This window comes from Eurosta solidaginis, chromosome X, assembly GCF_040869045.1.
Source record: "Eurosta solidaginis isolate ZX-2024a chromosome X, ASM4086904v1, whole genome shotgun sequence".
Lineage (NCBI taxonomy): Eukaryota > Metazoa > Arthropoda > Insecta > Diptera > Tephritidae > Eurosta > Eurosta solidaginis.
This window is the reverse complement of record NC_090324.1, coordinates 7,794,713-7,820,136: the sequence shown is the minus strand read 5'-3', so window position 1 is coordinate 7,820,136 and position 25,424 is coordinate 7,794,713. Positions and strand designations below refer to the sequence as shown.

Sequence of the window (25,424 nt, the reverse complement as noted above, 5' to 3'; positions counted from 1 at the left end):
ATTATAGGCCGATATCCAAACTTACCACTGTTTCAAAGCTATTTGAGTGCATAGTTAAGAATAAAATTTACTTCTCCGTGAAACATCTACTATGTCCTCAGCAGCACGGTTTCGTTGAGGGTAGGTCTACCATAACTAATCTGGCTGTTTTTACAGAAGACTGTTTGGATTCCTTTGAAAAGGGCTACCAAATCGACGCGGTCTATACTGATTTCTCTAAGGCTTTCGATAGGGTATCGCATCGAATAGTACTGGCAAAACTTGAATGCTTGGGCTTTCACTCTGAGTGGATCTCTTCTTACTTAGAGAACAGAAGTAGTGCCGTTCGTCTAGATAATGTGCCATCTTTTCCATTCGCCCCAACTTCCGGTGTCCCCCAGGGCAGCGTTTTGGGTCCGCTATTATTTTTCATATTTATTAACGACATATCATCTTGCTTTTCAAGGTGTAAGTTTCTTCTTTATGCTGATGACTTAAAAGTTTACCATGAAATCAAGTGCTTGGATGATTCTTTAATCTTAAAAAATGAGCTTAGAAACTTATACCATTGGTGTGTCAGTAATCTTCTATTCCTAAATTTTGGTAAGTGTCATTTTACCACTTATGCTAAAGGTTCTGGTTTAGTTCCTACATCGTATAGTATCTCAGACGTCCAATTAAAATAGTCAACTGAAGCTAAAGATTTGGGTGTGTATTTTGATACCAAGCTGACTTTTACCACTTACATAAGCTATATAGTTTCTAAAGCGTACGCGATGTTGGCTTTTATCCGCCGTAACTGCTCATCATTTTCAGATCCTTATACTCTCAAACTATTGTACACATCTTTAGTTAGATCGAGGTTGGAGTATGCGGTATTTTTTTGGAGACCTTTTCATGCAGTTTATATCAAGAGGTTGGAGTCTGTTCAGAGAGCTTTTTTGCGCTTTGCATTGCGGTCGATGAACTTTGTAGACCCTGTACCATCATATCACTCTCGCTGTTTATTGATAAATCTTATGTCACTAGACTCCAGGCGAACTCTGTTGTCAATGTGCGTTTTCTTTGATATCGTTTCGGGCTCAATTGACTGTTCTTACCTCCTCATGAAAATTCGCTTTAATGTACCCTGCCGTATCCTTCGTTGTAACGATTTGTTTTATATGGGTGTTGCTAGAACGGTTTATGCAATGAATGGTCCCCTTAGGAGGACACTTTCTCAATTTAATGCTTATTCCTATTCCTTGGCGTTTGATTTTAGTTGTAGTAAATTTACATTAAAGAACCTGATAAACAGATACTTGTCATAAAGTTAACTATACTATTTATATAAGCTATGTAAACTTGAAGTTTTGTATATTAACAGTCTATAAACACCTTGTTTGTTGATTAAATAAATAAATATAAAATATAAATATAATTGTGTTCCTTTCGAGTCTGACCAAGTGTTCTTCTTGTAATTCATTTTTCCTTCACTCTTGATTACGTATTCTATCCGTATCGTGCCTATTTGTGCGTTGTTCTGGCGACTCATTTTCTCTATACTTACCGACTGCTAAACTTATCTTTTCTAAGCGTTGCCGCTTGGGGGCATCGCTTTCATTAGCAATCTTCTCCTGTCGCTTATATTTCGCCTTCTCTAAACGTCCTTTTCTTTGTGTAATAGTTTCTTTTTTTTGTTCCCACGAGTATAGGACAAAAACGGTCCATCCACCCAGAGGTCTACTGTAGAGGGATAAGGGTTCGCCCTGGTACCCTGAGGCACAACGTTAGCGATATGAAATTTTTATACACCCTCATATAATTCAGCCCTCGGCACGTGCTCACCTTGGCATTGGGTTAGAGCTGGATTTCGATTCGATCCTTACTCGATTTAATCGATATTTTTTTTAGAAACGTGGAATCGATTTTTTTTTAAATCCTTCTATTCTTTAGGCATCGAAGTTTTCATCACTATATACTTTAGGGACGCTTGAGGAAATATATATTTTGTAATTTTTGTTTTTATAAATTTAGCTTTGTTGTGTTGGTGACTTCGAGAGAAAGGAGAAAGATGGAGAAGGCAAGAAATATATTGAACATGTGTTTATCTATTTTGTGGTATGATATTGTGTTCAGTACGAAATTAAAACTAATTAATACCACATTTCTAGATTCTAGTAAGCCAATTGAAAGTGACCCTGAAGGGGAATTCAATTTTATAAGTAATCCAAAGATTCGCAGATCTGTTGTCTGGAAGTACTTTAGTCAAGTGCAGGGCGATTCTGCGAAATGCCAGTTGTGCGGAAAAAATGCAAAACAGGTAGAAATACAACCAATTTGTTAAATCACTTGAAGCGGTCACATCCAAAGTTCATGGGAAATGTCTTCATCAACAGCTCCTATAGAATCTTTTTCTGAACCTAATAACAACAACATAAGGAAGTCTCAGGGTGTAGATGAGCGAAAAAAACAACTGAATTAGAATGATTAGAATGATAGCCACAGATAGGCAACCCTTTAGGATTGTCAAAGATAACGGATTCAGACCTTTTACACAATGCTTGGATCCTCGGTAAGTTTTGCCTTCACACTTTTAAGAAATATATAAAATCAATACTTTTTATGACATAGACAGCAGCAAACACGAAAAGAGAAGTGGCAATTTTTATGAAATTTCGTCAATTAAATTCCTTATTCCTTTTTATTTTCAATAAGCTAAGAAAATACTTCCATAAAGTTTTTAACTGAAACTACGCAAACCATGACACAAATTCACGTATGTTGTCAATTGAAAATTCTGTATACGTCATTATTAAAAAGATGCAAAACGTATACTGAGAACATGTTACCTTACGTATGTAATAAATATTTCCTTTTTATATGACGCTGAACATAGATCGATTCTAATGCCGTAATCGAAGCGAGAACATTATACATATTGTAATAATAAGAATTAAAGAAGAAAGTTTATTAGTTAATGTTCCCAAGGTTGCTTTCCCTACATTTTGGAATAAAAGATTAAAAAAATGCAAAAGAATGACATTTCGGTAAAGACTATACTAATTATCTCACTCCGATGAAAGGATCAAGTGAAGACCCATGCGGCATTCCTTGATGCTTCCAATTTTGTCGGCAGGCAATGAAACGAGATAGGAACTGTCCAGCTGTATTTTTCGGGAAAAATCATGTAAACGGTTAAGTACCTAAGCAAGTACACTGTTACAAAGAATAAGCAAAATTTAAATAAACTTTGTTTGGTTCGATTTAATCGATTTTTTTCTAGAATCGAATAAAAAAAAATCGAATCGAATCTACCTACATTGGGTCATAAATACTAATAATAAATCAGAAAAAATCCACATTCATAACCAACAAATTTTCACTGTGGCAGAGATCGGCATCAGGTAACTTTTTTGATACTCTAATATATCCGCAGCAATTTGAGTATGAGTACGTATAAAGCAACCAAGCGCAGCTAGCCTGATCTATTCGTTTACATACAAAAATATATGTGTAAGTATAAGCTATGATGCATATGGATACAAGCGACAACGGTCTCTCACGAACTATTCTCGTGTTTGGTCTGCTTTCGTATGAAATTTTAGTTGAAATACGAGACAAAAGTTTGCTTCGATGGGTGAATTTCAAAGCGCAACTGCTAGCTCAGCTAATCAGTTATCAGCTGAGTGAAAGAAATTGTGCTTTTGAAACGATACGTTGAGCCAACTGTCAACAGCCAATCGATAAAAACGTTGAGTGAATGGAGCGGACAATTTTTATGCTCACTAATTTGTCGTAAAGTTGCAACTGTGCGTTCCAAGAAGTTATCACTAATCAACTTCGCCAGCAGTTGTGCTTTTGGAATGCGCCCCATGCTTTGTTCAACTCATTCAAATGAATTTGTATATATGTGCATACACATGTTCACGTGTTCTTGCAACAACAAAACGTTAAATACATACCTACGTACATACATATGAATATACAAATTTTCGAGAAAACATATCGTATGTGTTTGCCAAAAGTGGCTTCACTTCGGATATCAGCATCTTCGGTTGTCAGATCTTTCGCATTGAAAAAGACTCTCAACCAAATTACTGATACGAATCGCTACGTTTAAATAACCCTGACTGAGTATGAGTACACGATTTTTATATCATGATGCGAATATATTGGGGCATATTCATAATCGAAATAAAATGTGACTAAGTTAGTTGAAGCATTTTTGACAGAGACCACATATAAAATTGTGTCAAACAGTGCTAACTTAAAATCATATTTTATTGTGACTTTGCCTAGGTCGCGTTCAGTCTACAACTACTCAGATCTCTGCTCTGTGGGTTATATCTGTAAAACAAATTCAAGTGCGCAGAAAGGTATGCAACATTGAGCGATAACAGCCTAACTTCTACGTTTGTTGTATACACAAACAAAGCGAAGTTACCTCGTTCTTGAGCCGCTGTAAGTTATTCACCATCCCTCTAAACAAAGGACTTAGGCTTTTATTCCCTTGTGAACACAAAACTCTACCGATAACTCTGTTATAGATTAATATATCAAATTCTCGCAAAGCAATATTGCATTGTCATCGGAGTTATACATGTGTGCGAAATTTCAGCTCAATCGGACACCGGACAGTGTATCAAATTTAACTTGCAAGATTTGATTACAGACAACAGCCAAGTAAAAGCTTATAATAAAAAAGAAACTATTACAAAAAGAAAACGATGTTTAGAGAAGGCAAAATTTAAGCGACAGGAGAAGATTGCTAATGAAAGCGATTCCCACAAGCGGCAACGCTTAGAAAAGATAAGTTTAGCAGTCGGTAAGCATTAGAGAAAATGATTCGCCAGAATAACGCACAAATAGGTAATATACGGATGGAATACGTAATCAGGAGAGAAAGAAAAATGAATTACAAGAAGAACACTTGGTCACACTCGAAAGGAACACAATTAACAGGCAAGTACGCAAGTTAACACAAACAGCAGAGGAACGCATGGTGACAGCAGAGAATGAGCTGCAGAAAAGGACCAACCAGAAAAATTTGCAACGTGGTAGCGTTGAGTACTTTAATAACGCGATAAATACATTTTGCGATGCAGTGTGTAATATTTGCACGAAGAGATGTTATCCCCAACAAGTGACCATATATAAAATTAGTGTCACATCTCCTTCTTATCTTCCACGAGAATAAAGAAGAATTGCTGCTACGTTGCCGATGTAAAAATCACGTAAGTAAAAGTAGCACGTCCGTATCTCCTTCTAGGACATATTGGAACAGCATGGAACCTGGGCATATACTACGATTGTCGCAAACTGAAAAGCGCCTTATTTCTCGAATAATACCGTTTTTTTTTAATTATAAAGCTTGACGGCTTAGTTGGACAATATGGATTTCGTGACCAGGCAGTTCTTTTTGCTCAAGATCTTTTCGAGGTCACCGAAAAACTTCCACATACGTTGCCTAGATCTGGGGATAACTGTGGAATTCTTATTATTACAGAGCATTTGAAGAACTTAAATGTTACTCGTGAGTTCTCAGTTTCTCGCGATAATGTGTTCGACGCTCTGACATGGTTGGTGGCTAATAATCCCTTGTACAAAGATGTCCTTATAGATAACAACGCAAACCTGTCGACCGACGTTCTGATTTTAGTTTTCGAAAACGCTTGTTCTACATCGCAAACGGGTTTTCAAAGCGCGGTCCATAGTAATAAAGACTTTGTACAAATTAATGACGTTTCTCGTATATTACAGGCGTCATGGCATCAAGGAAATGTTGAAATTTTTACATCGGGATATGCTGGCCTGCAATGCTGTGATATGGCAATGATTAATATTATAAGAGTATCCATTACTCCACCTCTGCAGTGGAGCAAAAATACTCTTGATCAAAACATGGTAGAAGGAGATTCACTGTATGTCAAACTGCGATTATTAAATGCTGAAAATCCTGCAGGTATCCAAATCCAAGAAGACGGTTATTTAGAAATAAGGCATTTCAATTTAGTTAAAGCCAAATTGGAAATATTTGGCCGGGCCTTTGCTTTGGAATATGAGAGTGACAGCTCTTTGTTCGGGAGTTTACGGGGTTCGATTAATCGCAACAATATTGGTCTGCCTTTAAAAGATGCTATGTGTAGGTTATTCTTGACACATAAAACAGGTATATTTATAGTTGCCGGAAAATCATTTGGGATTATTTGTTATGATCAAAAGTTCTATTTAACTGATTCTCATTCGTGTGGCCCAAAAGGGGCGAGAGCTAATGATGGAAAAGCATGCGTGATTGAATGCACAACAGTGGATGAGTTAGTTCGTTTATGTAAACGAGCTACTACATCGAAAAATTACCCTTACACTTTGACATATGTTGCAGTGACAACTATACCCATCATCAGTCCAAATCACGCACCGATCAGCAAGCCACATTTACCAGAATTAACAAGTAATGCAAATATATCCAATAGCACCGCAATCAACGATGCGTATCTACCTGTACAAACTTCTATCATGGGTCCGATTGATTGTCATCAACCGGAAGTTGAAGATGAGCTGAAAGTATCTGGTAATATCAATAAAATCAAATGAACGAAAGACAACATGGTAACGTAAATTACGAACGGAAAGCAGAAGAATTATCTTGGTCTTACATATTCCCCTACGGTGTCAATGGATTAAATGAAGAGACGAAGCAAGTTCTAAAATCTCCTCTTGATTAATATCAGTACCGCATTCTTAGTGATGATAAGCGATGATACTCGATTTCAGAGGAATGATTGATTGTTCTACGCCTTATCAATGTTTGAATTTTATAGAATCAAATCTACGATTGCTGCTTGTGGAAAAAAAATTCAAGGACATAATGGTATGGTTGAGGATGTATATTTATTTTTAAAAAAATTTTGAGGTTCTGCTTCTTACTGGCGAGCAGCACTGAATGATCTCGTAGCACAAATCAAGTGTCTAGGGCCACCGACGCGTCGCGACGTATTTTCTAACTTTCAGCTGCAACGATTTGAATTGGCTTGACATGAGAAAGGCACTTTCGATTGCTGACGGGAGACCAGATGAAGATCCTACCGGCCTTAACATAATGGAAGTACAGAAATTGATTGAATCATATCCAGTTATTGTAAGCCGGCATTTTATAGTAAGAGTTCATGCACTTTTAACGTTTTTAACATATTCTCACGAGGTATTCGGCGGACAAATGAAAGATTTCTGGTGACGCATTGAATATCAGAATCGCAGGAGCCCACATTTACATATGGTAATGTGGATCGAAAATTACCCATATTTTGAAACTGAAGAAGGCATTCGTCTCCTTGACCAAGTTGTATCCTGCCAATTGCCACCAGAAAATTCTGACCTTTATGAATTGGTTAAAAAAAATCAAATTCAAATACATGTCAAAAGAACAATACCAATACTTGCAGGTTCAGTTTGGTGGTAGAATTTGTATGCTAAGGCGACTCCTGGAGGATAGATGGGTTAATAATTATAATCCAACTTTACTAAAGGTTTGGAATGGGAATATAGATTTGCAACCATGTGGCTCAAATGAAGCAATAGCATATTATGTTGCGAAGTATATCTCTAAATCTGAACCAAATGCATTAGATTCAAGCCTGGCTCAGGCAGTGCGAAACATACAACGTGAAGAAAGTGACATATCCCGAAAACTCTTTAAGGTTTGTATGCGAATTATGCAAGAGCGACAACTCTCTGCTTGTGAGTCCGCATTTAGACTGTGTCATCTAAATCTACGCGATAGCTCAAGGAAATGTATTTTCTTAAACACTCGCAAGCCGGAAGTCAGATACCGAGTATTAAAATTTGATGGCGACGGACAAGCAACGGGATATTGCATAATATCTTTGACAGGTATGAAATACGTCCACACGTCCACACGAACACCCAGAATTCGACTTTATTAAGATGAGTTTGCTAGAATTCGCAATGTTATTTGAGCCTTATTACATAAAAAAAACGTACAACGTGAACAACGATGAATCCGTAGATGATCATCAATCTCAAGAAAAGACCACCAGAAGACGACTTATCACATTTCCCGATAATAGTAAACTTGTAGTTCGAAATATTCCAGCCACAGTACGAGTTCCATACTTTGTAGCAACGACAACCCCGAGAGCTATTATTATAGTCTTTTGCTACAATACTTGCCGTATCCTAATGAATGTGAGGTACTGGAAGAATACGACTCCGCTCAGGAAGCATTCCTGGCAAAAGAAGAATTCCTCCGCCAAACCAACGAGCGTATGCAACTTTTTAGAGAACGAGACCGACAGCTGCGTTTAACCAAGCTCACGCATTTCGCATTCTCGGCGAAGAAAATCTACAACCTAACGACGAACCCATTGATGAAATCGAAGCCCCTGAACAATGTATGGCTGATGATGAGTTCAGTACGTGTTGTAGAGCTATGAGTGGTGATCAGGCAGAAGTATTTCGGTTTGTGACACGAAATATTCAAGAGCAGATTCGTGGAGACGACAACAGACTAATAGCTGAAATCAGTAAGCCGTCTCTAGTCACTATTAGAGACTATTTGGGGTGAAAATCACTTATGAGACAATTTGCCCTTCTGTAAGTTGTCTCGCGTCTCCAGCCTCACAAAAGCAATCACTAATTTGTGAGCTGGGTCGGGGCAGATCACAAACATGAAAATTTCAGCAAAAGTATGAAAATTATTTTCGAACAACGCTTTAAATATGTTGTTTTATTCCTCAAATTAAAATAAGCATGGAAAAAATTAAAAAACAGAAAATACTTAAAAAAAAACATCGAACTCTACGTGGCGCCGCTGAGATTCGAACCTACACACTTCGGGATTTTCTACACAAAATTGTGAACGTCGTCTCCGCAAGCTCAGCCACAATACCACTCAACGTTATGTTGACAAAATGCGATGCTATATTATTTGTTCAATGAATGAGTAAATTGTCTTTTTGGTGAATTTCGTTGATATGGTGAATTGTTTTTGTGACTTTCGTTTACTGAATACCGAAATCATCTCAAGCCACAAAAATTGTCTCTAAAGGAAAATCTCAAATTTAGAGACTTGAGATGAGACTGAATTACAGAATTCAGCCGTAAGGCTCTTCATTACAGGGAACGCGGGAACTGGTAAAATATGTTTGTTTAAATTGCTGAAAAATCAAGCCAACCGTTGGCATGCCAAGACTGTCGTTAAAGTGTGCACTCTAACAGGGGTCGCAGCGCGTTTGATTTGAGGCTCTACACTTCATACTGCACTAAAGTTACCTGTGCAAAAAGATGGAAAAATATCCCAAATGCCTATGCTGGCGGGAAATTTTCTCAGATTGATGTGGCTACAGTGGAAAAATATACAATTTATATTTATTGACGAAATATCAATGGTATCGTATATGATGATTTGCATGATCGACTCCAGATTATAACAGCCTACGAACAGTGATGAAATATTCGATGGTCTTAATGTGCTTTTGTTCGGCGATCTAATGCAACTGCCCCCGGTACGGGGAAACCAAGTATTCGATCAACCAGCAAGAATAGTTCCAGCGACACATTTATGTCGCCTGTTCTCTTTAATAGAGCTAAAAGAGAACATGAGAAAAAAGGGTTGCGACAAGTTCGTGAATATATTGAATGCCTTAAGAGTAGGTGAGATGACTACCGAACACTTTTCTGATTTTATGCAGAAATTATTTGTAAATAGCTCTGGAGAGTTCTCGATTGAAAACGCTCTACGTATTTATGCAACGAATCAGCAAGTCAGTAAAGACAATGCAGCCGTTCTCGAACATTTTAGGAAGAAAAATATAGAAAAATATAAAATAAGAGATCAATTAATTGATGGAACAAAAAACAATGATCAGATTGATGTTAATAATATAATACACTCAGACATTAACAAAAGAGAAGGTCTTCCAAAAGAACTAGAAATATTTGTTGGTACTAAAGTTATGTTGAGGTCTACCGTTGACGTTGCTAAGGGACTTGTAAACGGAGCAATAGGTCACATCACTGAAACTATATGGCCATATTACAGACATGCTCAACTATACCATAACGATATACCATCGGTTCGCGTAGACTTTGGTAACGATGGCGTTCACATAATACAGCCGAAATCAATTCAATTTCCTTTAAATTTAATCACGGCACAGCTGAAAGAAGAATGCTCCCGATTGTCTTGTCGTGGGCTTCAACTGTGCACAAAATTCAGGGAACTACTGTAGATCATGCTGTTATTTACCTAGGCTGCAAATTATTTGCTGCTGGTCAAGCTTATGTGGCTTTAAGCCGAGTTAGGTCTTTAGCAGGTCTTCGAATCGAAGAACTTGACTGTTCAAAATTGACTTCGAAGAAACCTTGGAATGTTGATGCATTAAAAGAAATGGATAGGTCGAGAAACTTTACAAATAACTAAATAAAGATTACATAACTAATTTAAACAATATTTTACCCTACTAAAAATTAAACAAAAATTGATATTTGAATTAAATTTAAGAAAAAAGCTTTTTAAAAAATAAAATTAAAGAAAAAAAACTTTTTTAAAAATAAGCTTTTATTATTGGTTAATGAAATTAACTAAAAAGTAAAAAATAAATTGACTGTAAGGAAATATAACACTTTATAAGTTCATTGTAACTTTTAACGATAATTAGGCATCTTCGTCTGCGAAAAAAAATTCCATATTGTACATAACTTTATATTTTTAACATTAAATCTTTACACCTAAATTATTAAATCTTACAGTTTATATCACAGTCCTAATTGATCTAATAAAAGCGTGTTACATTGTGATAGCAAAAAAATGAGGTCCTAAATGTTCTTAATTATACCTTCAAAATTTAACACGCTTTTATTAGAACAAGTAGGACTGTGATATAAACTGTAAGATTTAATAATTTAGGTGTACAAAAATAACGTAACAATATGGAATTTTTTTGTCGCAGACGAAGATGCTTAATTTACGTTAAAGGTTACAATGAACTTATAGTGTTATATTTCTTTACAGTCATTTTATTTTTTACCTTTTAGTTAATTTTATTAACCAACTAGAAGAACCGGCAGACGTTGTCCTGCCCTAAATTTGGCCTATCTGCATACATTTTAATAAGCTTTTTCCGTCTAATTCTGCCCTCCCCCCGATTCACTTTTTCCTAATCCTTTTATTCACTCCTCCCTCCGTCTTTTTTGCTTCATCTGTCTCCATCTTCGTCTCATTCTATCTCTCTCACAATCTCCTTCTCTCTTTTCTCCTCCCTCAATTTCTTCTCATTCTTCTGCATCTCTTATTGCCTGTCCCAGAGGGTGGTATGTATTTTATTCCAGTCCCTGTCCCACTCCGAGCCTCAGTCCCAGTCCCACTCTGAGTCTCAGTCCCAGTCCGTCTCTGCATAATATATTACTCTGTAGTAAAGCACTCATCAACAGCTTTCTTTTGATATCCATATTGTATAAACACTGTCTAGGCATTCACTTGCCCACGTTTTGGCCTATATCTCGAGACCCTAGTCACCAAGGGGTATGAAAATTACCCTCTACACAACTAAAGACTCTCCTGAATTAAAACAAAATGTCATAGTACCTCTAAATCGGGGGCCCCCTCAGTTTAGGAGTCCATCGCAGCCGAAAATGTTGTGACACGTCTTTTTTATATATTAAGATAATAAACGCTTATTTTTAAAAAAGTTTTTTTTTTCTTAATTTTAATTTTTTTAAATTTTGCTCCCACGAGTATAGGACAAAAACGGTCCATCCCCCCAGAGGTCCATTGTAGAGGGATAAGGGCTTCAGTACAGCAGGGTTCGCCCTCGTACCCTGAGGCGCAACATTAGCGATATAAAATTTGTATACACCCTCATATCATTCACCCTCATGTGAATTTCAAATTTTATGTATCCCCGCTAAATTCGAAAGCACAAATGTTTCACCTACATACAAATATGGTTTCTTTGTTTTTTATTTTAGTTGTTTTCAAAAAAACATGAAATCACAAATAATGAGTTAACTTTTGTTGGAACTAACTAATTTATTTATAACAATTAATGGCAAATTTGCCCGAAAATGTGTTTGCATTTCCAGATTAATCCTCATTTTAGATAAAGTACGTCTTAAACTGAACAAAAAAAAAGTTACAAAAATATAACATTAAATTTTTTATATTGCCTTTTATGCTAATTACGAAACAAAAAAACGTCCCAAAAACGTTTTTGATTTTAGGTCAAAGCGGCATCCGGCATAAAGCGGCCGTCTTGCATAGGAAGTATGTTACCCACTATCTATATATTAATACGCTAACAAAATTTCCATACAATCAATTAACAGGCTGTTTCGCATACTTAGCATACGTAAAATCATATAAAAGTTATATGAATCGATTCGTATTGATCAGCCGCAGTGCATAGGCCTATTTTTGTTAGCAAATATTACTCTATTTGTTTATAATTAATAGAAAAAGTTTTTTGTAAATTCGAACAATTCATACAAATATCGTAATTCATTTTCGTGCATAAGCGCGCCATCTTTGTGAACAATTATCTAAGTGTTATAAAGCGAATTTGAAAGACCTAAACCTTTATGCACAAGCGCGCCGTCTTTGGGAACAATTATCTAAGTGTTCTAATGTGAATTTCAAATTTTATGTATCCCCGCTAAATTCGAAAGCACAAACGTTTCACCTACATACAAATATGGTTTCCCATTGTTGCCACTTATCTATAATAGCCTCTACCAAAATCCTAAAAAATTGTTCCAAAATAATTTGTAGCGTACCAAAAAATCTTAAATAGAATCAATTTTTGACCGGCCCATTTTTTGAGGCAAATTTCACTTACACGTAAATACATGTCTTTATTTAACAGATTCTTTGTTTTTTATTTAAGTTATTTTCAAAAAAACATGAAATCACAAATAATGAGTTCACTTTTGTTGGAACTAACTAATTTATTTATAACAATTAATGGCAAATTTGCCCGAAAATGTTTTTGCATTTGCAGATTTAATCCTCATTTTAGATAAAGTACTTCTTATACTGAACAAAAAAAAATAGTTACAAAAATATAACATTACATTTTTCATATTTGCCGTCCTCCAGTGAGTTTTACAGCTCCGGATCACGCTCACTTCTCACGGGAATGCTTTGTATCATTGAGAGACTTGAGAAGCAGATGTCGTGAAATTTTCGCACACGTGAAATGTGATAGGCAGATGTCGCCGCCGTTTTTCATTTAACTCATACGTCGAAAGGTTAAGCAGCGACATCTATTTTTGAAAAATTAGGTTTATTAAAGGCAGCGTTGCCAAACTAAAAAGAAGTAATTAACAAATTATCTGGCTCTCAAATTGAACCAGACTTCTATCTAGATTTATCTGGCTCAGGAGTTTGCCTTTTATGCTAATTACGAAACAAAAAAACGTCCCGAAAACGTTTTTGATTTTAGGTCAAAGCGGCAACCGCCGTATTGCATAGGCAGTATATTACCCACTATCTATATATTAATACGCTAACAAAATTTCCATGCAATCAATTGACAGGCTGTTTCGCATACTTAGCATACGTATAATCATATAAAAGTTGTATGAATCGATTCGTATTGATCAGCCGCAGTGCATAGGCCTCTTTTTGTTAACAAGTATTACTCTATTTGTTTATAATTAATAGAAAAAGTTTTTTGTAAATTCGAACAATTCATAAAAATATCGTAATTCGTTTTCGTGCACAAGCGCGCCATCTTTGGGAACAATTATCTAAGTGTTCTAATGCGAATTTCAAAGACCTAAACCCTTATGCACAAGCGCGCCGTCTTTGGGAACAATTATCTAAGTGTTCTAATGTGAATTTCAAATTTTATGTATCCCCGCTAAATTCGAAAGCACAAATTTTTCACCTACATACAAAAATGGTTTCCCATTGTTGCCACTTACCTATAATAGCCTCTACCAAAATCCTAAAAAATTGTTCCAAAAAATTTTCGCGGCCGTATTGCATAGGGAGTATATTACCCACTATCCATATATTAATACGCTAATAAAATTTCCATACAATCAATTGACAGGCTGCTTCGCATACTTAGCATACGTATAATCATATAAAAGTTATATGAATCGATTCGTATTGATCAGCCGCAGTGCATAGGCCTATTTTTGTTAACAAATATTACTCTATTTGTTTATAATTGATTGAACAAGTTTTTTGTAAATTCGAACAACTCATACAAATATCGTAATTCATTTTCGTGCACAAGCGCGCCATCTTTGGGAACAATTATCTAAGTGTTCTAATGCGAATTTCAAAGACCTAAACCTTTATGCACAAGCGCGTCTTTGGGAACAATTATCTAAGTGTTCTAATGTGAATTTAAAATTTTATGTATCCCCGCTAAATTCGAAAGCACAAACGTTTCACCTACATACAAATATGGTTTCCCATTGTAGCCACTTACATATAATAAATAGCCTCTACCAAAATCCTACAAAATTTTTCCAAAATAATTTGTAGCGTACCAAAAAATCTTAAATAGAATTAATTTTTGACCGGCCCATTTTTTGTGGCAAATTTCACTTACACGTAAATACATAAGTCTTTATTTAATATATTCTTTGTTTTTTAAATTAGTTGTTTTCCAAAAAACATGAAATCACAAATAATGAGTTCACTTTTGTTGAATCTAACTAATTTATTTATATAAATTAATGGCAAATTTGCCCGAAAATGTTTTTGGATTTGGAGATTTAATCCTCATTTTAGATAAAGTACGTCTTATACTGAACAAAAAAAAAAGTTACAAAAATATAACATTACATTTTTTATATTGCCCTTTATGCTAATTACGTTTTGACGGGCCCATTTTTTGTGGCAAATTTCACTTACACGTAAATACATAAGTCTTTATTTAACAGATTCTTTGTTTTTTTATTTTAGTTGTTTTCAATGAAACATGAAATCACAAATAATAAGTTAACTTTGGTTGAAACTAACTAATTTATTTATAACAATTAATGGCAAATTTGCCCGAAAATTTTTTTGCATTTGCACATTTAATCCTTATTTTATATAATAAAGTACGTCTTATACTGAACAAAAAAAAAAAGTTGCAAAAATATAACATTACATTTTTTATATTGCCTTCTAATGCTCAAATTATCCAGACGGATGCCGGGATCCCGGACGTATTCCGAAAATCAGAAATTATCCCGGAAGGCTCCCAAAAGGATCCCGAAATGTCCCTGACGTGATCCTGGACGGATCGCGAAAATCATCCAGAAATGATGCCGGAAGGCTCCCAAAATGATCCCGAAAAAGTTCCGAAAAGGGTCCGAAAATAACCCTGACGGGATCCCGGACGGATCGGGAAAATCATCCAGAAATGATGCCGGAGGGATCCTAAAATCATCCCGAAATGACCCTGCCGGGATCCCGAAAGTCATCCAGAAATGATACCGGATCCCCAAATCCCGAAAATCATTCAAAAATCACCCCGGAAGGGTCCCAAAATGATCTCGACAGGATGCTGGACCGATTCCGTTAAAAGTCCCGAAATTACCCAGACGGGATGCCGGACGGATCCAGAAAACTACCCAGAAATGATCCCGGAAGGGTCCTAAAATGATACAGAGATAGTTCCGAAAAAGTCCCGATATAACCCCGACGGGATCCCGGACGGATCCCGAAAACCATCCAGAATTGATCTCTAAAGGGTACGCATGTGATCCCGAAATAATCCAGAAAAAATTCCCGAAAAACCCATCCAGAAATGATGCCGGAAGGGTTCCCTAATGATCCCGAAATTACCCTGATGGGATCCCGAATACCCTCCAGAAATGTTCCGGAAGGATCCCCAAATGATCCCGGAAAAGTTCCGAAAGTATCTCAAATTAACCCGGTAGGACCACGGACGGATCCCGAAAACTATTCCGAAATGATCCCAGAAGAGTCCCAAAATGATCACGAAGTAGGAATGATCACGACGGGATGCCGGACGCATCCCGAAAACCATACAGAAATTGATTTAGAACAATAAAACATTTAGCATTTTTTTGCTGACTTTAACGAAATTTATTATTCACATTTACCGACGGCAATGTCGCGACGATATCGCATGAGCGCTATGGTATACTAACTTTATTTTATTAATGGAAATTATCAAAAAAGTCCATTAGAAATGTATATAGATATGCATTAAAATATATTGTAAACAATAGTGCACTGTAAAAGCAAATAAAATACGGTTTTATTGTAAACAGTTCTTACATTAAGTAATAAATGCTAGAAAATAATTAAGTAGGTCCTAGGTACTAGTGGTATGTGTATGTAATCGTGCTCTTTTTATTTAGTTAATTTATGGAAAAACGGTGTTACTCAACTTATACCATTATTCCACACATCCCCTCAATTAATAAAAGCGTTATTTCATGTAAGTATTGCTCTCAATAAAACCGTTTAACTTCAACTTTTTTTAGTTATTTTATTTCCAAGCTTTTAGTCTTTATTTTTTTGCCTATTATTTCTCATTCTATTTAGTTCATTTAGAGATTTATTATTACAAGGACTCTTTCCTCACAATTTGTTACAATCCAAGTCCAAGCCAAATCGGACATCATAGGTCGCTTTATATTCATCAGGGCGGGTCGATTTAAAAATCGCTCATTGCTCTGTGAAAATCGTATTTTAGGGATCAAAATAAGAAACTTTGCCGAAGGAACCATACCTCTAAAACGAACTCTGATGTCCCCCCTTTGGGTCGAACTTTTGGGTACGGGCAATTTCAATTCTACCTGCTGTGTCTTGTGGTGGCTTAAAAAAAAAACAACACAAGCCATTTTACGATCTGCAATTGTGTCACAGTGATACCTTCATTTTTTAAAATGGTTGAATAAAAAACCCACACAACTATGTTTACGACATGCAAATGCAACACAGTGATGCCTTGGTTTTAAAAGGGGGTTGTAAAAACGCTAATTTCTAAAAAAATTGTATACTCAGTTGAGCAGAGCTCATAGAGTATATTAACTTTGATTGGATAACGGTTGGTTGTACAGGTATAAAGGAATCGAGATAGATATAGACTTCCATATATCAAAAGCATCAGTATCGAAAAAAAATTTGATTGAGCCATGTCCGTCCGTCCGTCCCTCTGTCCGTTAACACGATAACTTGAGTAAATTTTGAGGTATCTTGATGAAATTTGGTATGTAGATTCCTGGGCACTCATCTCAGCTCGCTATTTAAAATGAACGATATCGGACTATAACCACGCTCATTTTTTCGATATCGAAAATTTCGAAAAACCGAAAAAATGCGATAATTCATTGCCAAAGGCGGATAAAGCGATGAAACTTGGTAGATGGGTTGACGTTATGACGCAGAATAGAAAATTAGTAAGATTTTGGACAATGGGCGTGGCACCGCCCACTTTTACAAGAAGATAATTTAAAAGTTTTGCAAGCTGTAATTTGGCAGTCGTTGAAGATATCATGATGAAGTTTGGCAGGGACGTTACTACTATTACTATATATGTACTAAATAAAAATTAGCAAAATTGGATGAAGAACAAGCTTACTTTTTAAAAAAACTTTTTTTAAAATTCAAATTTTAACAAAAAATTTAATATCTTTACAGTATATAAGTAAATTAAGTCAAAATTCAACTCCAGTAATGATATGATGCAACAAAATACAAAAATAAAAGAAAATTTCAAAATGGGCGTGGCTCCGCCCATTTTCATTTAGTTTATCTAGAATACTTTTAATGCCATAAGTCGAACAAAAATTTACCAATCCTTCTTAAATTTGGTAGGGGCATAGATTCTATGACGGTAACTATTTTCTGTGAAAATGGGCGAAATCGGTGGAAGCCACGCCCAGTTTTTATACACAGTCCACCGTCTGGCCTTCCGCTCGGCCGTTAACACAATAACTTGAGCAAAAACCGATATATCTTTACTAAACTTAGTCCACGTACTTATCTGAACTCACTTTATCTTGGTATAAAAAATGGCCGAAATCCGACCATAACCACGCCCGCTTTATCGATATCGAAAATTACGAAAAATGAAAAAAATGCCATAATTCTATACCAAATACGAAAAAAGGGATGAAACATGGTAATTGGATTGGTTTATTGACGCAAAATATAACTTTGGAAAAAACTTTGTAAAATGGGTGTGACACCTACCATATTAAGTAGAAGAAAATGAAAAAGTTCTACAAGGCGAAATCAACAGCGTTTGGAATCTTGGCAGGAATACTGTTAGTGGTATTGCATATATAAATAAATTAGCAGTACCCGGCAGATGATTTTCTGGATCACCTGGTCCACATTTTGGTCGATATAGCGAAAACGCCTTCACATATACATCTAAGGGCCACTCGCTTTTAAAACTTTCATTAATACCTTTAATTTGATATCCATATCGTACAAACACATTCTAGAGTCACCCATGGCCCACCCTAATGGCGATATCTCGAAAAGGCGTCCACCTATAGACCTAATGCCCACTCCCTCTTAATATGCTCAGTAACACCTTTCGTTATTTACCCATATCGTACAAACATTCTAGAGTCACCCCTGGCCCACCCTAATGGCGATATCTCAAAAAGGCGTCCACCTATAGACCTAATGCCCACTACTTCTTAAAATGCTCAGTAACACCTTTCGTTTGATACCCATATCGTACAAACATTCTAGAGTCACCCCTGGCCCACCCTAATGGCGATATCTCGAAAAGGCGTCCACCTATAGACCTAATGCCCACTCCCTCCTAAAATGCTCAGTAACACCTTTCGTTTGATACCCATATCGTACAAACATTCTAGAGTCACCCCTGGCCCACCCTAATGGCGATATCTCGAAAAGGTGTCCACCTATAGACCTAATGCCCACTCCCTCTTAAAATGCTCAGTAACACCTTTCGTTTGATAACCATATCGTACAAACATTCTAGAGTCACCCTTGGTCCACCTTTATGGCGATATCTCTAAAAGGCGTCCACCTATAGAACTAAGGATTACTCCCTTTTAAAATACACATTACCACCTTTAATTTGGTACCCATATCGTACAAACACATTCTAGAGTCACCCTGGCCCACCCTAATGGCGATATCTCGAAAAGGCGTCCACCTATAGACCTAATGCCCACTCCCTCTTAAAATGCTCAGTAACACCTTTCGTTTGATACCCATATCGTACAAACATTCTAGAGTCACCCTTGGTCCACCTTTATGGCGATATCTCGAAAAGGCGTCCACCTATAGAATTAAGGATTACTCCCTTTTAAAATACTCATTACCACCTTTCATTTGATACCCATATCGTACAAACACATTCTAGAGCCACACTTGCCCACCCCAATGGCGATATCTCGAAAAGGTGTCCACCTATAGACCTAATGCCCACTCCATCCTAAAATGCTCAGTAACACCTTTCGTTTGATACCCATATCGTACAAACATTCTAGAGTCACCCCTGGCCCACCCTAATGGCGATATCTCGAAAAGGTGTCCACCTATAGACCTAATGCCCACTCCCTCTTAAAATGCTCAGTAACACCTTTCGTTTGATACCCATATCGTACAAACATTCTAGAGTAACCCTTGGTCCACCTGTATGGCGATATCTCGAAAAGGCGTCCACCTATAGAACTAAGGATTACTCCCTTTTAAAATACTCATTACCACCTTTCATTTGATACCCATATCGTACAAACACATTCTAGAGTCACCCCTGCCCACCCTAATGGCGTTATCTCGAAAAGGCGTCCACCTATAGAACAAATGCCCACTCCCTCTTAAAATGCTCAGTAACACCTTTCGTTTGATACCCATATCGTACAAACATTCTAAAGTCACCCCTGGGCCACCCTAATGGCGATATCTCGAAAAGGCGTCCACCTATAGACCTAATGCCCACTCCCTCTTAAAATGCTCAGTAACACCTTTCGTTTGATACCCTTATCGTACAAACAAATTCTAGAGTCACCCCTGGCCCACCCTAATGGCGATATCTCGAAAAGGCGTCCACCTATAGACCTAATGCCCACTCCCTCTTAAAATGCTCAGTAACACCTTTCGTTTGATACCCATATCGTACAAACACATTCTAGAGTCACCCCTGGCCCACCCTAATGGCGATATCTCGAAAAGGCGTCCACCTATAGACCTAATGCCCACTCCCTCCTAAAATGCTCAGTAACACCTTTCGTTTGATACCCATATCGTACAAACATTCTAGAGTCACCCCTGGCCCACCCTAATGGCGATATCTCGAAAAGGTGTCCACCTATCGACCTAATGCCCACTCCCTCTTAAAATGCTCAGTAACACCTTTCATTTGATACCCATATCGTACAAACAAATTCTATAGTCAGCCCTGGTCCACCTTTATGGCGATATCCCTAAATGGCGTCCATCCATAGAACTATGGCCTACTCTCTCTTAAAATACTCTTTAATACCTTCCATTTGATACACATGTCATACAACCACATTCCAGGGTTACCCTAGGTTCATTTTCCTACATGGTGATTTTCCTTATTTTGTCTCCATAGCTCTCAACTGAGTATGTAATGTTCGGTTACACCCGAACTTAGCCTTCCTTACTTGTTTTTATTTCTTTTCTATTACTAAGTTAAATTCATTTTTTCATTTACATATGTTCTGACTAAATAAATTTCTAAAGAGAAAAATAAACTCCCAAAAGAAAAAACATAGGCATTTCAAAGTGGGATTTTTCAAAATTTGCCCCTACGACCCAAAGGGGGAGACATCAGAATTCGTTTTAGAGGCATGGTTCCTTCGGCAAAGTTTCTTATTTTGATCCCTAGAATATGATTTTCATAGAGCAATGGGCGATTTTTTTGCCTCCCCACAAATCGACCCGGCCTAATATTCATGTATGTATTATGTGTTCCAAATATGGACCAAATCGGCCCACAAATACGATTTTTTTGAATATCTCTATCCCACCAAGCGGCGATTTTTAAACGGTTTTATTTAGCTCGACTTGAACGGCTGGGCGAACAGAATTTTGTAATTGAAATTTAAGTAACTTCCCGATAAGCTACAAGCGTGAAACTTGGAATATAGTTCAGAACCCGATGACAATGCAATAATAAGAAAAAAACTCCGATAGGTGGCGCATGTATGGAAATATTAAAAAAAAATTATTTTATTTGCTCCGATTCGGCTCATATTTGGAACACATAATACATACATGAATAGAAAGCGACCTATGAAAACATAGCCGCTAGGTGGCGCAAGGATCGAGATATTCAAAAAAATCGTATTTGTGGTCCGATTTGGCTCATATTTGGAACACACAATACACACAAGAATAGAAAGCGACCTATAAAAAAATCGCCGCTAGGTGGCGCAAGGATCGAGATATGCACAAAAATCGTATTTGTGGTCCGATTTGGCTCATATTTGGAACACATAATACATACATGAATAGAAAGCGACCTTAGAAAAATAAAATAATTTAAAAAAAAATTTTAAGTTAAACGGTTTTATTGAAAATAAATACTTACATGAAGTAATAATAATACTAAAAGCTAGAAAATAATTAGGTGGGTCCTAGGTACTAGCCATCTCAGCTATATGTTATACACAGATATACAACAGAGGGTTGTGTCTCCGCTTTTCGGTACACCCTGTGATGTAGCTAGTTGTTTAACCACTGCCGCTAGATGGGTCTCCTAAGCATTATCTAAGCGAGGATAAGCGTTTTTTTTACGCGCAAACGTAAACGTATATGCGTGTAAAAAAAGACAGCTATTATGATTGCAGTGGTTCCCAACCCATGGCGCGTCTCAGTGGTACCCAACTATTTGTTACGATATGATTAGAATTCAGCGGTTCCCAAATTCTTGACGAACAAGATCGAACGTCCTCTACACCTGCGTGCATGTTGATTTCGCGTGTATGTCTTACGATGCATACTGAAATGTTAGCTTCTTTGGGTAGCAGAATCGGGAACTTTATATTGTAGTTTATATTGGCATGTTTTTTGCACCCACCTACCCGGAGTAGACCTGACTGATCTATGAATGGCGAATACCGAATAAGCGTATGTTTTGGATGTAGTTGTTGTACCTTCTGTAACTGACTGATATCTTTAGAAAAGGCATGCCGCTGCACATGTTTTATTATCAGGGCCGCAGAGAGCCGAGCCGGGCCCCTGGGACAGCTCGCGTACACGGCCCCCCTAAAAAAAAACTAAATCCAGTAAAAAAATAACATAACATACATACATTTTCCAATTCACATTTCAGTTTTATTTCATATAAAATGAAATTTACTGGATCACTTACAAAAATGAAATGTTAGATTTCATTGTTTGATTGCTTACATTAACTATTTCTAAATATGTACATTTTAAGAGCTTGAATCAGCCATGGAAAACCTTCCGTACTTTTTGATCTGCGTATATGGAAACTACCGATTCAAAGTTATTACTGCGAGCAAGGCTGGACTCCAACGCCAATGTTCCAAGACTAAAAGAACGCTCCCCTTCAACCACACTGACTAGAAGTGTGCAAAATATTCTTAATGCTATTGCGATGTTAGGAAATAATACTTCCATCTTCATGTCTTAAAATTTGTTCAGAAGTTGAAATGGTGGCAGTGAATCACATCCCAAATTTGCTAAGTGGATGGCTTTGAGATGAATGATTTCATCTATCAGATCCGTAGAAATATCGATGCCATAAATCGTGCAGAATGCCGCTGCCTTTTCTCTGACCTCTTCTTCCATCAGATCCGATACTTCCACAAAAAACTAAATTTAAGCGCAATGTCATTTACGGCTTCGAAACGTCTTGTCATGTTACCAATCAAGCAGTCCAAAATAACGTAAAAAACTTGCTGTTTGAATTGAGTTACGGAATCACACTCAGGTGATTCGCCAGGTAATTCATCGAACTGGCGCTTTCTTATCTTCCTTCTTTTCTCAGGGATCGACCATTGATCCCTGAACTTCTTCAACTCATCAATGACCTATGTAAGCTTATCCACGGCATACTCATATGTTTGCACAAATTTGCGCTTCGCAAAACAAGTCAAGTGTACTAATTTTTTCAAATTAACGCTCTAGTTTATTATCAGTCTGTATTTACAGATGTCGCTGGCTTTTTACAAAAATGAAAAAGCAATACGACCAAACCGATAGGGGCATAGTTATAGTCGAAATAAAATGTGATTTTAAGTTAGTTGAAGCATTTTTGACAGATAGCGCTTATAATATTGTGTCAGAAACGTTTATCTAACTTAAAATCACATTTTATTTCGACTATGACTATGTCCCAGAGTATTTGATTGGATGCTTATAATTTTAGTTTAGTGATTTTATATGTATGTATCTATGAAATCCTAGTTAGAGTTCTGTCAATGCTGCTTTGCCTTGCCGGGCCCCCAAAAACCTTCCGTGCCCCAGGGCAATTGCCCTGGCTGTCCGCCCCCCCCCTCCCCTTCGCAGCACTGTTTATTATTTGGATTTTTGCGTGTTTGCGTTCGTAAGTGGAAAGGAACGACTCTATGTAAAGTTCTTCACCACGGTGTGTATTGTTTATAAATCGGTAGCAATAAGCAACTGTACGTATCAAGCGCCACCAAGAAGAAACTTCTTCGCATAGTAATAATAACGGATTATTGATTTGGTTGATATATAGCGCTACCATTTTCTTTCTATTTTCTTCTGCAATTACTGAATGGTCATCTGGAGATGTATGGAACTTGTCATTATAAGGCCATGATTGTTCAGGAAGTGCTAACCAACAGAGCCCTGACCACCAAAGTATATGCCCAACTAGTTGTGTGCTAGAAGACCACGAGAAGCACAATCAGCTGGGTTGTCTTCTGACCGAATATGTCTCCATTGATTTCGGGGAACTATGCTTAATATTTCCGTTGTTCTATTGCTAACGAACGTAGTCCATTTCCTTGGTGGACCGGAAAACCAATGCAGAACTATTTCTGAATCCGTCCAACATATAATATTTGAAATTATCAAAGTTAGCGATTAGTAATAAAGCAGCGTTTAGTTCAAGCCTCGGAACTGAAATAGGTTTTAGTGGTGCCACACGTGTTTTAGAAGCTATCAATCGTATGGCATAGGTACCATCAATAGGTACACGACAGTAAACAACAGCCACGCAAGCTGCTGTTGATGCATCAGAGAACCCTGTTAACTCCACAGGTTTTAAGGGATATGATATGTATCGAGGTATTCTAAGTTGTTTTAAGTGGTGGAGTTCCCCCATGTAGTTGCACCAACGTTTGCATATCATCTCCGGTAATGAGTCATCCCAGCCAAGGCCGTAACACCATGATTCCTGAAATAAAACTCTGAATAAAACTACAAAAGGTGCAACCATACCTAATGGATCGTAAATCTTCGACATCTCTGACAAAACCATTCCGTTCATGGGTCAATTACAGGGCCGTCAATGTTCAAAAGCAGCTGGTCAGTAGATCGATTCCAATGAATCCCCACAATTTTGACTGATGTTTCAGGTGTCTGAGATTGTATCGTAATGGGATTGTACTCCCATACTGCTTTCGGTAACGTTTCGAGCAGAGGCCAACAATTGGAGCTCACTTTCTGAGATTGTATTGAGCTTTTGACAAGAGTTCTATTAGTTCGTCTTTGAGCGCAATGAGGTCTTCTACCGTGTCAAATCCAGTGAGTATGTCATCAACGTAATCGTCGTGTTCAATATCACGTGAAGTATTTGCATATTTATCTTTATAGTCCTAGGCAATTTGTTTCAGAACGCGCACAGCAAGGAATGGAAACGGCGCAAGTCCATAAGTGACTGTTAAGGGCCAATTACTGATATTTAGCATAGACTTGACTTGACTTGGCGTAAACTTGGCAACTTAGGCACGATTATACCCCACTTAGCGCATAAGATCTGGCATCAATACAAAAAGTGGTAATTTTTAAACAAAGTTTATTTTGAGTACTATAATTAATTTATGAGTGTAAAAATTAATAAATAAAATAAAAATAAATGTCAATTTGTATGACAAAATGTCAAAATTAAATGGAAACAAACAAATGGTATCTCAAAATGTAAACGTCACTTAGGATTTACATATAAAATCAAAATTTAACAGACTTCTAAGTCAAGTAAGTTAAGTTTTGAGTAATCAGTAACATGCAATGTTCATTTAATAGAATTGTAAGTGACAGTTCTCAAGTCAAGTCAAGTCTATGCTAAGTATGAGTAATGGGCCCTTTAGCAATCGACAATGCTCAAGTTCGGACGTTCGCTCATTCCTCAGTACGATGCGTTGAAAATCGGTCTCTTCTGAATGCAATTTTATGCCCCTGAACATTTTCTCAATATAAGTTGTGAAGACATACCGATGCTGGCAAAAGCGTAAAAATACCCCAAATAAATCGCGTTGTATTGGTGGACTAATTTGTAGTCGATCACTTAATG

General features: G+C 37.0%; 1 long non-coding RNA gene across 3 annotated transcripts in view; it reads right to left on the bottom strand.

Moving 5' to 3' along the window:
- Positions 1-25,424, bottom strand: part of LOC137234625 (uncharacterized) — a 633,582-nt gene that overhangs the window by 73,079 nt on the left and 535,079 nt on the right. The gene's annotated exons all lie outside the window — the stretch shown is intronic.